We start from the raw sequence: 14,490 nt of genomic DNA, 5'->3' as shown, positions 1-14,490 counted from the left end.
TGTTTTCTTGTAGGTGAATTGACTGATTTCTGTTTCTGTGCCTTATTTCAAAACTAAACTAATCATTTGATTTATTAGTACTATTTAAATCCTTTCTTGTATTATTTGTCCTCTCTGACTGACTCTTTGTTGATCTTTTCTTCTCTTGGGGAGGAGTGGTTCTGACCAACTTAGACTCTATTTCAATGTATTCATTTGTCTTGATTCTTTGTTCTGGGTGAAATAGCCCATTTTCTATAGATGTGCCATAAACAGTATTCCAAAACTAAACTTTTTTACAACTAACTACATCTTTTCTTTTTTTTTTCCACTTTGTCTTGATTCTTTGTTGATCTTTTCTTCTCTTGGGGAGGAGTAGTTCTGACCAACAACCAAATAGGCCATTTTAATCAGTGGAAATGATCCTGAAAAGGCAATATTGCTCTTTTAGAGTCTATTTTCTATCATTATGCCATAAACTATATTTCAAAACTGAGCTTATTATTCTATTTACTACAACTGCTAATCTCAGTATTTTTTAATTTCTTTTTACAGTTTGACAGATTCTTTGTTGATTTTTTTTTCTCTTGGGTAGGAGTAGTTCTGACTAACTTAAACACTATGACCTTTTTAGGTTCATGATATATTTTATGTAAGTAACCATATAGAGTATACTTTCCCTTACAGAAAAAACTGATAAAGATCCAGTCTATCATCATAATGTAACATTATAACATTACAACAGTTTTTGGTTAGTTTTGTCTCAACTGAAATGTACATTTCTTTTTGAAGAGTAGATGAATAATTTAGACAACTGCAGAAGCTAAACAGGTCCTTTTGAGGGCTCAATGCACAAGAAGCTGATCAAGTTAAAATAAAGACTTGAGAAAATAAACTGAAAATATTTATTAACAACCACAGAAGTTAAACAGGTCCTTTTGAGGGCTCAATGCACACGAAGCTGATCCAGATAAAATAAAGACTGAGAAAATAAATTGAAATATATTTATTAACAACTACAAAAGTGAAAAGGGTCCTTTTCAGGGCCATAAGAAAACCATTTACTGTTATCCAACTAGAACCAGAACGGGTTATATAAATTCCAATATAAAGGTTCTTTTCAGAGCCAAAACTAAAAAGTCTTTATGAAAGCTAGGAGCTACACACTTAAGAGTGCTGACCTGATGAAGTTTATGCAAAGATCAAGTGATTTTTTTTTTCTAAAACTAAAAAAAATTGTGAAACAGAATATTTATTTCAAAACCCACAGGTCTTACTTGGAGGACTAGTTTATTCAATAAATAAAAAATAATGTCTAAATTAATTTTCTGCTTTTCTTTAGGGTGTGGACATTTAATGGTATTTATAGAAGTAAATTAGAAAATGTCTAAGTCCGTTAATCACCTTACAACAAATTTTCATGAGAAGAGAACTTACTTTTGTTCTTCTTTCTTGACTATCACAAGTTCTTACTGATAAAAAATAAGTTCAAGGCCAGTTAACGCTAAAATACTTTAATTTTAGCCTTACTATCCACCTAATAGGAATCATGTACTTTCTAGATAAATTAATTATTAAAGCATTTCATCCCTGCTTTGTTTGACTTACTCTTCTAAAAAGATTTGCTGTGATTTTCAGTGTTTCTATTATTTTCATTTTCTTTCAACATCAATTTCTTTTCTCTAGTTTTAGTTTTGTCATGCTGAGCACTTTTCAAAGGAAAGAATGTCTTCAACATTTTAAATTTTAGCCTATCTACTAAAAGACATTTACTTCCTAGATTTATTCATAACTATTAAAGATCATCATACTAGAACTTTACTCAGTGGGTTTTCTTGATTAATTTTTCTTATTAGCTGACACTTTCAGTGTTTGTTATTTTCTAGACATTCCCTTTCAACATGATCTATTCTATCTATATTTTTTTTCTCTGTTATGCATGAAACTTTTCACATTTTCATCTTGTACTTTTTTTTCTTACAGTGAGAATTTAGTGTGAATAGTCTAAATCATAGAAATAAATACATGATTTATGTCATAGAAAGAGTCATTAGAAACCATTATTATTAAATCATGTCTAAAAGAGGGGTTTATGTGCAGTAATTTGCAGAATTTTAGGGATTTACAAAAAAAGCCAAAAATTATTAAATAAATATCTAATGGTTCATTAAAAAACAACAACTTTCAATTCAATTTTCTTTTAATTCAAAAATTTATTTTAAGGACTTAATAAAAATTCCAGAACCTAGATCTAACTGCTTGCTGTCTTGTCCAGTCTGTTTTTCTTTTTTGTAAAACAAACTTTGACATTTAACATTCTAGTTGAAAGGCAACCTGTGAGAAATGTTCTGTGGAATTTGAATGCTTGAAAAACATATTAACTTCAATCATGAATTAAAATTTCTAGCCACCATTTGGATTCAAACTTGAGAATTCTTATTTTAGCAGCCAGGTAATTTATACCAATAAATAAAAAATAAATAAATTCTATGGAACAATGTAACTGAAAAGGCCATCAATGAAAACAGACTTGAATGTGCCTTGAGATTGGGTGATTTAATTTTTTTTAAAAAGGGCATGAATGTTGAACAACAAAAACAAAATATATTTCACCTGACATGTGCCCACCACACACTCGGTGCTAGGTGACAATTCAAAAGGGCCGAAATTTGGGTGTCCTCAGCATGTAATCAATCCTCACCCATCAGTGGCCATGGTAAGTGTTGTGTGTAGTGCATGATGTATGAACTTATACTTTCTCAAGAAGATGACCATTGATTGGCTGGTGCCTGACCATCTGGCTGAGCACTGCTTTAGGTTTATCAATATCTAATAGAGTGTTAAAGATTCCTGCTGGTTAAGTTACTTATGCACCAGTATTTTGGATGGGGACCTCTGAAGGTTATGAAAAAACACAGAATAGATAGGAACGCTTTAGTGTTTCTTAATTTCCTCAACATTTGTGTGTCATTCTGTATTCCAATCTTTCTGTTGATTTCAAACTAAACTCTATTTCTCCCTGTTATTTTTGCTATTTAGTTAAAATTAGATTACTTTTTTTTCTATGTTGACCTTGTGACATACTCAATTTTGATCTGACTATACACTTCCCCTGTGACTTAGTGTATGTTGACCGAGACATGTCCAGTTTTTGTTTTGTGGATTTAGCTGTTTTCTTCTAGTTTAGTTCTATAATCTATTGTAGTATTTTTGGTTTTAATCTCTATGATAATAGTTCTTATTCTTTGAGTTTGAAAGTATATTTTCAGATGAGGTGGTTCCCATTTCAAGTCTTAGCAAGAACATTGATGAAGATGTCCATAGAGAACTCAGCATGTCACTGAGATGCTGTGATTAGGGTGAAGTTAATTTTAAGTTATTAGACCCTATTTTAATGTCTTATATGTCATCTTGTTTGTGTCTAGTTTTGTTTTTCTTCAACTTGTTCTGTTAATGTTTGTGGATGTGTCCAAAGTTTTGTTAGTGACTTAGTGTATGTTGGCCTGTGATGTATATTGACCTGACATCATTCACAACATTTAGGGAGACAGACTGTTTGTGACATAGGGTGTAGGGTGATGGGAAAAGTGAATTGACAGCCATATTCTTTAGAATAGTCAGAAGCCTTAAAGGTGACTTGACAACAATATTCTATAGAATAGTCAAAAGCTTAAAATTCCCATTTACCTAGCTCATGTATGGCTCCTCGTGCCACACCCTGGACAACAGTCTTGGCTGACTGTCTAAATACATGAGTGAAATCTGGTTTTTTACTTATCAAAATTTTCAGTGTCAAATGTACTGTAATTTTTTTAAAAGGATCTTTTGTAAATGATGATTTATGTTTTTATTTCTTTATTTATTTATCTCTTCAAACAATTATATTATTAATGATTGATTAATTCAATTGTAAAACATTGTTAGTAATGCTTGTTCTAATTTTAATCATTGCATTCTGCTTATATGAAGGAATTTTTTTTCTATCTTTATTTTTACAATCCTGTAATTCCTTATTTTATTTAATATCAATTCATTTTTATGTTACTGGTAAAAAATATAAAATGCTTCTTAATGGCATGCATCTCTAATAGCCTTTGATAAACAGCCCAACTCCTGGCCTTCAAGTGTGGCTCAGATATTGGGTCTGGCAGAACTATTATCATTAACATGAGTAACTTAATCCAGTAAGCTTCATGCAGGTGGGCTTTGACCAGCTACCAAACTAGGAGAATAATGCAAACCTCTTGTAAAATGTTTGTAAAATGTTTTACATGTTTTGGATGTTCCTTCAGAGTTGAAGATAGTTTACTTCCTAGTCCAAACCTCCCGCAGGACGACGGGGGATGGGAGCGGGCAGGGTTTGAACCCTCGACGGTCGATAAATCCGAACGACAGTCCAGCGCACAAACCGCACGACCAGGCAGCCATCCTTGCCTTGCAACCATACTCCAGCATGAGAATTGGGAGTCCTCTCTAAGGAAAAATCAGGAGCTGATGACCCATAGGTAGTTTGCAGTACAGAGTACAATTAATCTTTTTCCCCCTCAGCCATAGTGTTGTCAAGGAAGAGAAAGAAATAAAATCAGTAATTTAACAATAAAATGAATTATAATTTCTTAGCCACTCATTTTATTGTTATGATAATGTCTACAAATTATTAGATATTAAATGAATTGTAATTTCTTAACCAATCATGTTTTGTGTTTTGAAAATGTCTACACATTATTAGATATTAAATGAATTGTAATTTCTTGAATTTTTATTTATTTTTTTGAAATTGTCTACAAATTATTAGATTTTAAATGAATTGTAATTTCTTAACCACTCATGTTTTATTGTTATGATAATGTCTACAAATTATTAGATATTAAATGAATTGTAATTTCTTAACCAATCATGTTTTGTGTTTTGAAATTGTCTACAATTATTAGATTTTAAATGAAATGTAATTTCTTGACCACTCATGTTTTATTGTTTTGAAAATGTCTACACATTATTAGATATTAAATGAGTTGTAATTTCTTGACCACTCATGTTTTATTGTTTTTAAAATGTCTACACATTATTAGATATTAAATGAATTGTAATTTCTTGAATTTCTTCTTTTTTTATTGTTTGAAATTGTCTATAAATTATTAGATATTAAATGAATTGTAATTTCTTGAAACTCATGTTTTATTGTTTTGAAAATCTCTTCAAATTATTATATATTAAATGAATTGTAATTTCTTGACCACTCATTTTTTATTGTTTTGAAAATGTCTACACATGATTAAATATTAAATAAATTGTAATTTCTTGAATTTCTTTTTTTCTTATTGTTTTAAAATCTCTACAAATTATTAGATATTAAATGAATTGTAATTTCTTGAAACTCATGTTTTATTGTTTTGAAAATCTCTTCAAATTATATATTAAATGAATTGTAATTTCTTGACCACTCATTTTTTATTGTTTTGAAAATGTCTACACATGATTAAATAAATTGTAATTTCTTGAATTTCTTTTTTTCTTATTGTTTTAAAATCTCTACAAATTATTAGATATCAAATGAATTGTAATTTCTTGACCACTCATGTTTTATTGTTTTGAAAATCTCTTCAAATTATTATATATTAAATGAATTGTAATTTCTTGACCACTCATTTTTTATTGTTTTGAAAATGTCTACACATGATTAAATATTAAATAAATTGTAATTTCTTGAATTTCTTTTTTTCTTATTGTTTTAAAATCTCTACAAATTATTAGATATTAAATGAATTGTAATTTCTTGAAACTCATGTTTTATTGTTTTGAAAATCTCTTCAAATTATTATATATTAAATGAATTGTAATTTCTTGACCACTCATTTTTTATTGTTTTGAAAATGTCTACACATTATTAAATATTAAATGAATTGTAATTTCTTGACCACTCAAGTTTAATTGTTTTGAGAATGTCTACACATTATTAGATATTAAATGAATTGTAATTTTCTTGAATTTCTTCTATTCTTATTGTTTTGAAATTGTCTACAAATTATTAGATATTAAATTAGGGTTAGGGTTGAAAATGTCTACAAATGTATTAGAGATTAAATGAATTGTAATTTCTTCACTAATGTTTTATTGTTTTGAAAATGTCTAAAAATTATTAGATATTAAATGAATGAAATGATCCTTCTTTTGTTTGTCATTTAATTATATTGTATTAGTTTTTATTATACTATATTACTAAATATATTGCAAACACTTGAAGCTTATTTTTTTAAAGTAATATACACAAATATTTTGTTGCACACACAAAAGAAAGTAATAGCAATTTAAAAAACAAAATGATCTCAGTCGTACATTCACAAATGTACATGACACAACGAAAGTTCATTATAAACTGATTGACGATATTATCGTTGATTTGATCTCATTAAATTAACTTAATTTTTGAGTTCATAAACTTTAATTTGTGTTACATAATAAAGGCATGCATTTATCTCTATAAAGAGAGGTTAAGTGCGCTTGAACTTGGCTACCTAGAAGGTGGCTCGAGGTTTGACACCCGACTCGGGCAGAGTTGCGTTTACTGAGCGCCTAAAGGCAGCACAGAAAATCAACTCCTAGATACCCGCTCCCCACCCCCCCACTGGTCCGCAAATGAGATTGGACTAAAGCGCTCTGAGCATGCTATAAGCATGAAAGTAGCGCTATATAAAAGCTATAATAATAATAATTATTATATAATTTTCTGATTAAGATGTTTGCAGCTAGGTTAAAAAATACAGTTCAAATAAATTAACCAAATGAAAATCATTCCTCAACCCCTCCCCCCCCCCCCCAAAAAAAAAAAAAAGAAATGTGGGGGAAGAGTAATTAACAAACTACCTTTGTCTACAAGCTTTGAGTCCATATGATATGAGGAATGTGCTCATCTTCAATCACAAAAGAGAATATATATAGAGAGATAATTAGCTTTGTTGTTGATATTAAGTATAGCTTTGCATGGGGATTGAATTAGAACTCTGGAAAAATGTAATAAATTAATGGGTAAAGCCAGGGGGTGTTTTGCGGGTTCAAGCGCCCCCCCCCCTCCGAAATGAAATCCCTCCCTGCGCGGAGGGAGGAAGGTCGGAATTTAATGATTGATTTTTTTTGCTTTGATTTGAGTTTAAAATCCCCTACCAGAGGGTTTTCCAGTTACATTCCTCCTCTTCTATAAAACAAAACAAAAAAAAGCAAACGACAATCCCCAAATTCCAAGAACACAGCTGAGGAAGATTTTCATTTTAAAACCCCTCCGAAATTTACGATAAACCCCCTCTTCATTATAAAAAAACAAATTACAAACTCTGAATTTTTTAGCGTAGCCAAAGTGGTTTTGAATTTACCCCCCCCCCCTTTTATTTTTCAGCGGGGTTTTATCGTAGCTAAATAGGTTTCGACTCAAGTTTTGAGTTTAAACCCCCCTTCAGCTGGGTTTGAAGGTAAAAAATACCTCTTTAATATTAAAAACAAAGCAAATTATACACTCAAAATTCTATGAGTGTAGCCAAAAGGGTTTTGAGTTTAAATTTTAATGCCAAAAAATACCTCCTCAATATAAAATAAGCAAATTCAGCATTATTTCCACTAATCAATTCAAATTAACAACTTTTAGTTTAGGACTACCTTGTGACACTTTGTCTCACTACTCATACTGAATACTAATAATAACTAATACTTAGACTTTAATTTAGATTTTAGATCTACTATTACTCCAAATAATAACTAATAGTAATATATAGCTCCTCCTTCATGGTCGAAGATGAGCACATTTCTCATTTCCTATGGACTCGAAAATGGCTGTAAAGTCCAATCCTCGCTTTAAAAAGCCACCCGCATATGTTTCATGGGTGGGTTAGGTCAGTTGCAGATAGGCCTGCTTCTTCTCTCAGCTTTTTGTTGGTTCGGCGCTCTTTCGCCCTGGCCACTCTTCTTGCTTCCAATCTTTAGACTCACAGCTTCACGCCATGAGGAGCGATCGAGAGCTAGTGCTTCCCAGCCGTGAATGTCTTTTTTACATAAATGGTGAGGCCAAAATTTTTGCAGGCATTAGCGAAGGTCTTCTTCGTTTGCGGCGTTTAGGGCACAGTCTTCTGCAAATAGCAGATTTCTGATGCAGTCGTAGTTTACCATGGTCCTAGTCTTGAGTCTCTGAGCATTAAATAAACTTGCATCGGTGCGATATCGTATGCCAACTCCAATGCTTTCTGTGCGAAAGGCATCTTTCATCATGGCGGTGAACATTATGCTGAAAAGCGTTGGAGTCAGCACACAGCCCTGCTTCACGCCGAGACAGGAAAAGGCTTGGAGTAGTCTCCGTTGTCTTGGACTCTTGCTTGCATGTTATCATGGAATTGGCGCACCATTGTTATGAATTGATCCGGGCAGCCGAATTTGGACATGATTTGCCAGAGGCCTTCACGACTGACATTATCAAAAGCTTTAGTCAAATCTCTGACATCATCAAAATCCCATGTCCAAGCACTAGCATCAAATAGACTTCATAATTGTCAAACAGTCTGATAGACAAGACGTCAAAGTCACTAAAGCATTATGCGGAGCTGACTGTTGGACTGATCAGTAATATATATAGTAATATAGGCTACTATATAGTTAGTTATACACATAAATATATTGAATTGTATAGACATAAACATAGATCTAGACTATACTAGATCTAGGTCATTTCTAGGTCTACACTTTAGACTTAACTTAGGCATTGTAGGTTTAAAACTGTTAAACTAGATTTAGACTAGACCTTTAAAAACTATAACCGAACAACAGCCATCATGAAATTGCTCTGGCTATTCTGATAATTACTAAATACACACAAGCTGAACACAGATCTAGATCTACCTCAGTCAACACTAAACTTAAAAAGGAAACAATTAACAGTCATTATCAATCATCACACTATAGATCAATGCAACTTCAAAAATACTCTAACATACACATCCATAACATTAAAGATTACCCATCACAAATGGAAGTTCTCAATTAGCCGAAATAAATACCTATCACTCTTAATATTAATAGCAGGAGATGTAGAATTAAATACAGAGCCTAGATCTAAAGATAGATGCAACATCTGCAAAAAAGTATGCACCATGAAACAGAAAGCCATTCAATGTGACATTCAATGTGATGATTGGTTCCACGCATCATATATGTCTCCATATGATTACACCTGTGTATTATGCCTTAGGCAACAAAGACGCATCGTGGCACTGTGTACCGTGTGGGTTACCATCAGGACTGTTTGATTCCTTTGATGCAGACACTTCTAGCCCATACAACATCCCAAACACCATCCCAAACCAAACTCATCAACCACTAGCCAGATCCACTCCTGTTAAAACTAATACAACATCCTCATTAAACAAACTTCTAAAGAAGAAATACCAAAATACCTCAAAACCTTAGTAATAAATTTTCAAAGCATTAAACAGCAGACTTAGAAATTTTATCAGAATGTGAGAAACCAGACATATATGCAGGAACAGAAAAAATGCAGTTTTTTGGATTATGGGTGATTTCAACCTACCTGAAATAAATTGAAAAACACTAGGCCCTAACCTAGATAAACACCAAAACCTTAAGGACATCAATGAGCTTTTCATAGAAACTTTACAAAACCGAAGTTTAGATCAAACCATTAAAAAACCAACTAGTTTAAACAACACATTAGATCTCTTCTTAACCAACAGACCTGGATATTAGTAGTTCATTATGATACTATCCCTGGTCTATCAGACCATGAGATCATTAAAATACACAGTCAGATAAAAGCAGTAGCCAATATAAAACCCAAAAGAAAAATCATACTCTGGAACAAATGCAACCTAACACAACTACACCAAGCTACATTAAACTTTCAACAAACATTCTTATCAGAAAAAGACATTAACCAACCAGTCGATGACCTTTAAAATTTCATTTAAAAAAAACAACCTAAAAACATTAAAGAAAATCATATACCAACTAAATACATGGAGAAAGAAGGTTGACAGATCTTGTGTAGTGCCCCAATGATACTGCAGATCAAAGGATAGGTGCAAGTGAATGAAAAGTTAGATGTGAACCTGGCCTAATTAGTTCCCGCTTCAGACCTTGTGGTCTATAGGGCAGATGATGTAAAGTTCATCTGTTTTTGTGGCCTACGGTTAACGAGGATGTCATGTAGCCAACACAACGACCAACCGTCTTTACTTTTCCCCAACTAATGTCAGGTACCCATTAGAGCTGGGTAGACTCAGAGGCGCCCAAGGATTCCGAAGTTGAAAATCCCAGTCTTCGAACCCGAGACCCTCGGTGCGGAAGCTAAGCGCATTACCGAGCCTCTCCTGGTCTTCACTTAATGTAATTGTTTTGAACATGCTTAATCTTTTATTCGAATTCTCAGAAACTGAACATAAATAAAATATGTTCAAGAAAATTAAGTTTATAAGATTACTATTCGTTTTAAATTAGGTCTAACTTATAATGCATACTAATTAGCTTTTTCTCTTAAAAAAAAACTGCTTGCATAACTGATTTTAAAAATTAGATTTTTCGCTTTCAGGAAAAAAAAAGTAGCCGTTGCATCAGAACTTTGAATGGTCTAAAATATTGTGATGCCGGATTTTCAATATCTTTTCTAGTTTACGAGATCTAAACGGGACGGACGGACAGACGGACAGAAATTTCGCACAAAACAGCTGCAGAATGAATACATAAACAATGTAATTTCTAAAGATAACAACAAAACCTATGGTCATACATTAGGTCTAAGAAAATGGAAACAACAGGCATAGCGCCATTAAAAAGAGAAGACAACAAAGTACAAAAAAAGGAAATCCAAAAATTATTAGCCAACATCAAACCAAATAAAGCATCTGGACCTGATGGTATTCCAGCTAGATTACTCAAAGAACTAAGAAATGAGCTAGCACCGGTGTTTTCAAAATACTTTTTCAGGCATCTCTTAATCAAGGTTGAGTACCATGAGACTGGAAAGAAAGTTTGACAAAGTTCATCACCATAGTTTGCTTAAAAAATTAAAATATCAGTGGATTAAAGAATTTCTGATAGGGAAAGAATAAACTGTAATAATAATTGGCTCTAAATCATAAGTAAACTCAGGTGTACTATTTTTATTTTACATACACGATTAACAAAATTGCATTAGTTCAGAAACAAAAGTCAAATTATTCGCAGACGATTGCATATGCATACACCACACCTAACCCCGCTCGCATACAGACACACCTGCATATATTCAACATATGCACCAGTCCTACCCCCTTATTTACACACACCTGCATATGTAAAATACATGCACCACAACTCCCCAACCCCACTTACACAAATATGCATATGTACAACACATGCACCAAACCTACACCCCCCCACTTACACAAACCTACATATGTACAACACATACACCACACCTACCCACCCCCACTTACACACATATGCATATGTACAACACATGCACCACACCTACCCCCCCCCACTTACACACACCTGCATATGTTCAACACATGCAAAACTCCTACCCTCAAATAACACACCTGCATATGTACAAAAAATGTACCACACCTACCGCCGCACTTACACACACATACATATGTACAACACATGCACCACACCTAAATCCCTCCCCCGCATATATACAACACATGCACCACACCTACCCCACCACTTAAACACATATGCATATGTACAACACATGCACCACACCTACACCCCCCACTTACACACATATGCATATGTACAACACATGCACTACACATAACCTCCCACTTACACACACCTGCATATGTTCAACACATGCACAACACTAACCCCGCACACCTGCACATGTTTAACACCTAAACCCACCACACACGCACACCTGCATATAACCAACACATGCACAACACCACACTTGCATATGCACCACACCTAACACCTCCCCCCCACTTACACTCACATGCATATGTACAACACATGCACCACACTTAACCCCCCACTTACACAAACCTGCATATGTACAAAACATGCACCACAAATACCCACCCCACTTACACACATATGCATATGTACAACACATGTACCTCACTTACTCACCCCCACTTACACACATATGCATATGTACAACAAGTGCACCACACGTAACTCCCCCCACTTACACACACCTGCATTGGTCAACACATGCACCACACATAACCCCACACACACACCTGCATATGTACAACACATTAAACACACCTAAATTTGCCTTCACCTAGCGCCCCCCCCCACTTACACACATGCATATGTACAACACATGCACCATACCTACCCACCCCCACTTACACACACCTGAATATGTACAACACATGCACCACACCTAAATTCCTCCTCCCCCCCCCCACGCATATTTAGAAGACATGCACCACACCTACCCCCCCCCCCCACTTACACACATATGCATATGTACAACACTGGGGCGGACTGGGTATCAAAATCGGCCCGGGCATTATCATATAAACCGGCCCACAAATAGTATGTCATAACATGGGGGTAGCCAGGATTTTTTCGGTGTGGGAGTCGGATTTTTTTACCCCCCTTTTGTGTATGTAATTAATCTTCATTACATTCTTACCTTTCATTCTTTCAAGCGTTTTTTTTTACCCTAGAATACTCTCTTCCTTTAATTAGTAGAAAGACAATACTCACAGCCAATGACAGATAGGGAGTCTGAGGGAGAACGCTGTGAGCTCCACCAGCGGGATCCGGGGTGAAGCCCCAGATCCGAGCATATTTCTGATATTTTATGCTTTAAAAAAAGCATATTCTGAGGTATTTACATTGCAATTAGTCTGCTACTCTTACGCTAAAAAATTCAAAAACCAAATCTGCTATTTACTGCACTTTAATAATGGAGTCCAGCGACTGGTAGAAAATGATAACTATAGTTTTGTTTTAGTTTTCGTATTGAAAGGGGACGATAACCACAAAACTCCTTTTGGCTACGCTCATGAAATTTGGTGACTGTAGTTTGCTTATGTTGGCTGCACTGGGGAAGTAAGTAAAGTTTCCCTTTCACTCAATGAGGTCTGAGGCAAATGATAGTTTAACCCCCCCCCCTCCCAGCTACGCCCATTTGTCATATTAAAGGTGTAGGCCTACTTCTATTCAAATTATATAAAGTCTGAAAACGCATCGAAAACTGGATGTATGCTTACGTAGGATTACGTAATATATTTTATACATGTATGTAGTCTAAAAATATGTAGGTAACAGCTGGGGCTGCGTTGTCACGGTAAATACTGCATTCCTCATTAATCTTTGGACTCGAAGACAAGCCTTATTATTATGTAGTCTAAAAACTATAAGTAATACAATAGCAACCTTAATGAGTTTAAAACTTTTTGGTAGGACTTACAGATTACAGACGTTTCTTCAAAACATAAGATTGTTACGTCCTAGGCATTTCATGTGTCAATCTAGTCATGCTTGTTGATCTTTACAAATCACATAAAGTAGAACCCTATACCCATATTGAGTTGTGAATAAGTTGTGAGGTTAGCAATTTTGCGGCTGTGTGTAAGTTAAAGTTTATTTATATTAAGTATTGTTAAAGATAGCATTGTCTACCCTATTTGCTGCGTTACATCAATTATCTCTATCGTAACCACTCTCATCCCTCTACTTCGTCAAAAGACGGGGAGGGAAGGAGCAAAAACAAATGGGAGTGCCATCAAACGACAATACTGACCAGCAAAATGATTAGGCCTAACGCAGCCTCGAAGACGTCAAAGCAGTGTTGAAGTCCATGCCGCTCGTGCATAGCAAAAAGTACGGTCTAACGTTTTGCAAATGATAATACGTACAGAGTACAGTGTACATTTTTTGATATTCTTGTTGAATTTCAAACAAAATTAAGTGTAATAAATTTAAAAAAAAAACAAGAAGACAAGAAAACGTATTCGGGCATCTGTGTCTTGCTGCTGTCACTTTTTTTTTAAAGTTGCCTGCATTGAAAAAAATTTTTCCGTTGGTAGCGACCAGACCGTCCCATTTAGTACCAGCCCACAGGGCAGTAGCCCGATTGCCCATATAGCCAGTCCGCCCCTGGCACAACACATGTACCACACCTACCACCTCCCTTCACTTTCACACACCTGCATATGTTCAACACATGCACCACACCTAGCACACATGTAAATATGAACAAAACCATAAACATGTATAAAACACGTCTAGCAATTTTTTTATTTTTTTACTTATTTTTTTATTTATTTTGTTGCATCCTAACACACATCTTTGCTGTGATGATGATTGAGAAATTTTTAAAAATTTTGTTGTGCAGTATTTGGGATTCGTACATAAGATTAAGAGACAAACGATTTAACCCCTAAGCCACACATCTATAAGAGATGGTTTAGAAAAATAATTTAAGAAGAGATGGATTTTATAACACGTAAATTTAATACCTTAAATAAACATGACAGCATTAAATCATTCACCTGTTAGTTATCAATTTGA

This window comes from Biomphalaria glabrata, chromosome 18, assembly GCF_947242115.1.
Source record: "Biomphalaria glabrata chromosome 18, xgBioGlab47.1, whole genome shotgun sequence".
NCBI lineage: Eukaryota > Metazoa > Mollusca > Gastropoda > Planorbidae > Biomphalaria > Biomphalaria glabrata.
Note: the sequence above shows the minus strand (reverse complement) of the source record.